This window comes from Engraulis encrasicolus, chromosome 11, assembly GCF_034702125.1.
Source record: "Engraulis encrasicolus isolate BLACKSEA-1 chromosome 11, IST_EnEncr_1.0, whole genome shotgun sequence".
NCBI classification, from domain to species: Eukaryota; Metazoa; Chordata; class Actinopteri; order Clupeiformes; family Engraulidae; genus Engraulis; species Engraulis encrasicolus.
The window spans coordinates 54993430-54998327 of NC_085867.1; positions in this window are offsets into that span (position 1 = coordinate 54993430).

Below are 4898 nucleotides of genomic sequence, written 5' to 3' on the forward strand. Positions count from 1 at the left end.
AGTAACTTAGACAAATGGCAAGAAATAGCATACTACTTAATTGTTAGTTTAGTAAACAGGGGATGTGTCAGTAAGTGTAGCATATTGGCATTTGCCACCTACAGGTATACCTTTATGGACACGGAGTGACACAGGGCTCAAAATCTTCCCTTCGCCATCTTCTGTTGAACATTCATAATTTCCTGCATCAGTCAGTTCAACCTTTCTTATCTCCATGGACATGTCTCCTTTGCGGATCCCATCCAAGAATATGTTTGCTCTGTAACCAAACCCTGGATAATGATGTGTCGCTCCCTTGGTTAAATTCAGCACCACATAGCCATCTTTCTTCCATAGTACATTCAACTGTTCATCTGCCAGTCGTCGATTGATAATGCCATAGCAAGGCAGAGTAACTCTGCCTCGCTCAATGACTTCAACTTCTTTATGACGTGCCACTTGCAAGGGAAAACAACATAAGCATGATGTAAAACAGTGTTCGATTGTACTTTCTCAATCTAAGAAGTCCAACAAACTTCCCAACATCCCTTCTGAACTCACCAGTGACAATCAAGTTCAGTGTCCTTATCAACTCTGTCCCTCTGAAGCAACTGTATGTATCAGAGTCGCTGAAGACAGTAGGATTTATGTGAAGGGAAAATCTAACTTCACCATGCACATTTTCAAAACGTACTCTATTTTCAAACCCTGGGCCAACGCTGAAATGACCCCTGGAGAAATTAGCCACCAACTGATGTTGAGTCTTCCATATGATCTCCACGTCTTTGAGTGAGCCTTTACCATCACAGAAAAGAGTGGCAGCTTTTCCAAGTTCCACTGACTTCAAATAATGTTCTCCAGCTACAGAAGAAACCACTGAAAAACACAATGTACACTATGCCATTTTTTTCTTAGCATAATTTCCAAATATGATTTAACTTCTGATTTACAGTATGTTGGCTTGGATAGTCTACCAATTCAAAAGGAGTGTCAAATGTCTGAAATCTAAACATCTAAGCATACAGGGACTCACTTAAATGATAATTCAACTCACTAAACAAAACATATATGGAACTAGACTATTTACACTCACCTATCAAGTGAATCCAATCCTTGAATTGAAGTCTCATTTTTAAATATATGTCTTGATTCGTCCTCTTCAAATTTCCTTAAACAAAGTGTCATACAGGCCCAACTTCAGGCCTAATGTTGTCATGCCATAGTTGTAAAACCTGAAGAGGAGAAAGAGAGAGAGAGAGAGAGAGAGAGAGAGAGAGAGAGAGAGAGAGAGAGAGAGAGAGAGGGTGAAAGAGTGTGAAAGGGAGATGAAATGCAAGTTATGTAGACTTATACGGTACTCATTGATTAGTATTAACAAACTGCTGTAGTATCGGCAAACTGCAAACCCAACCGTTACCTAATAGCAGGCAGGTAAAGTAGAGAATGTAAAGTATTGCTGGTATTACAATGTAAAGGAGATATTTTCAGTCATTACACATTCTATTTTGGAGCCTCTCTCTCTCTCTCTCTCTCTCTCTCTCTCTCTCTCTCTCTCTCTCTCTCTCTCTCTCTCTCTCTCTCTCTCTCTCTCTCTCTCTCTCTCGCCATCCTCCCTCTCTCTCTCTCTCTCTCTCTCTCTCTCTCTCTCTCTCTCTCTCTCTCTCTCTCTCTCTCTCTCTCTCTCATGATATTTAAGATTGCCTGCAAATATCTTCAATCTATATATCCGAAAACTTACCTCAAGCATTTCTCAGAACAAATGTTTTACTGAAGTTTTCTGGCGGAGCTCTTCTCTACTCAGACTCTTTGCCAACTTTGTCCCTTTCACTTTCACTTTTTTGGAATGACCACACCCCCTTTTGGTGAAAACATGCTGTTGCATCAATCACCGTATCAATGTGTCGCTGTGAGAGATGTCACTCCCTTCACAAGTTACAGCAGGAAATTGAAACTGATAGATAATGATTCATGTAGGTCTATAACTAAGTTGAACAAATGTCGTCTTAGAACCTTTTTCACTGAATTTGATGACAAAAAAAATGTGTGACTAAATGTGACTAACATTGTGTTGTGATTCCTTTGACTTCCAGCCAACCGCCATCTTTTGACTACCAATCCTCATGTTGGTGCAGTTCTGATGGTATGAAACCTGTGTAGGCCCATTTGAAGCAAAGCGCCACACTTAGGCCTACCTGTATATCCGGTTGGTCTGCATATTTGTTGTCAAATGTGGGAGCAGTTGTGGTTAGGAGATGGAAGTTATTTTGCAATATAACTTCCTTAAACCTTCTGCTGCTTAGAATGCTGTAAAGTAGAGATTTTTTTTTGATCCTGAAGGAAAAAGAAAAAGAAAGATTGGAAAATAAAACAAGGGATAGAGATTTGGAGTGAAACATGCACTATGCACTAGTAGTAGTACAAGTAGTAGTAGTATTGATGATAGTTGTAATAATAATAATAATAATAATAATAATAATAATAATAATAATAGTAATAATAATAATAATAATAAAAAAAACGTAACGATCTAGAAAGACTTACAGTAGTTATGATGGTATGAACTATATACAAGTTACAACAGTGAGTTTTGGCATTATTCTGAAATCACTGTCTTGAGGTAGAAGACTGACTTTAAATGTTGAGTTCTTAAGCTAGAAAGACTGAAAATTAATGTTGCTATTTCCAGATTCCTGTAGGTTCCTGTACAGTAGGTTCCTGTACGCCCAGATGCACTGCCAAAGTTTTTCTACATTCCAAATATTTCCTGGTTCCCACTGAGGTTTACAGACAAGACATGTTTGTTCAGATTTATTTTAGTAAAGAATCATGACAGACATCAGATACAGACTCCAAACTCTTTATAGGCTAGTATATCTACCAATGCAGACAAGTCACTCATACACACCCACATAGGAACCCCAAGGTACATAAAAAATGCCATAATAATAATAAATGGATGCTGTGGTACAGCACTCAGCCCCACCCTTTATAAACAAACGCTGTTACATGCACAGATAGGTGGAAACAGGTTTGTCAGACGAAGCTTCAGGTTTTCCAAGTCTCTGCAAGTGTATATGAGGAACAATCAGTTAAAGGTAAATGTGTTTTTCTACGTGATAATATAATAATTTGATTTATAATTTGACTTATAATTTGATTTTGTAGGCTTACATGTGTAAAACTCTTAAATAAAAGACAATCCAATGTTTGGGCTGCACTAGATTTTAAACACAATGTATACATACAGTATCTATTCCCTAAACAATATCACACCTTCATTACAAGGGCTCCCCTGACACCTTCCTCTTCAATCATGGACACATTGGGGTTTTTTGTTTGAAAATACGATTTGAAATCCCCATTGAAAAAAAAGTCAAATTTCCCCCAGTAGGCCCAATAATAGTGTTTTACAAAACATATTTCACTGAATGAAGGCTTTAACTTCTAAGGTTTAAACACATACACGGTTTCTTTAGTGCCATTAAGGTTATTGACCTCAGAGTAATTATAATTGTTGCATATATTTGATGACTGCATCTCTTCAACATGTTTAGTGATTGGCCACCAGAGGACAGCAGAGAGTGGAAGGCCAGTGACAGGCTGTGGTCAACTTAGCTGTATAAAACAGATAAGAATACATGTAAATCGACCATAATTACTTAAAGAATGGTGAACTACATCTTATGAATAGTGGGTGATCATTGCATTATTTTGTTTCAATTGTATTTGTAACACTGACTAGCTAAAATCTTCCGTATCATATGGTCCTTTAGTCTCCAAGTCCCTTGTCATACTATAATGTATTTATACTGTGTAGCTATCACACAGACAGTCCTAAGTATCAGCTACCCAGTTGCAATAGCCTATACTGCAATTCATTTAAGAGACTGTGATACATTAGGCTAGGCATTTGTTTTATTGTGCTATTTTGCTGCATTGCACTGTGGTTTGAATCCTTTTTCCCCCAGAGAAAACACTTTGGTATGCTATTTTCACATTTCTGTATTTTTCCATCTTTTCATTCACATAAGGCCTATAGACCCCCCCCCCATTATGACTGGGAAAATTGCACTTTTCATACATTAAATTGTGGATTTTCTCCATTCCATTGCATGTCCAATAGACATTTTTACCTGTAAAACATACAGTACTTTGGTCATACTAGTAAATATTGGCTTATTACTTTGTAAATATTCATGAAAAGATAACATTTGGCAATAGGCATGGCCACCATCCTACACAGTACCACACTGCACCATCAAGACATCTCCTTAGTTTTGAGTTAAGGCTCACAACCAGTGATTACTTTGTGTGTGTGTGTGTGTGTGTGTGTGTGTGTGTGTGTGTGTGTGTGTGTGTGTGTGTGTGTGTGTGTGTGTGTGTGTGTGTGTGTGTGTGTGTGTCTGTCTGTCTGTCTGTCTGTGTGTGTGTGTGTGTGTGTGTGTGTGTGTGTGTGTGTGTGTGTGTGTCTGTCTGTCTGTGTGAGAGAGTGTCCCTGCCCCTCCTGCCTTGTGTCCCATTTTTACACTAACATTCTGATTTTTGAATGCACATACAGTAATGTGTGATGTGGTCTTCAATGTACTGTAATATGCTGGAGAATTGCAGCCTACATTTTTCATGAATTTAGTTTTCTAATTTTAGTAATCTACTCTTAAAAAGTAGGCCTACTATATCTCTATCTCTACCTGTGTTCTTTAGGGTTAATTTGACCCAGGATGTTATGTGAAAAATGAAAATCTATCAAAAAATGACCTAGTTATACCATCCATTTGATTCATTAATTGACAAACATGCATCAGCCTATGTATGGGCTAGACAGGACTTCGAGAAAGGGGCATTCCATGAGGCATTTGATTGGTCCTGCCTTGTCTCCACAGTCATCCTCGAAGAGCTTTTCTGTTGGGAGTGATCAAGTC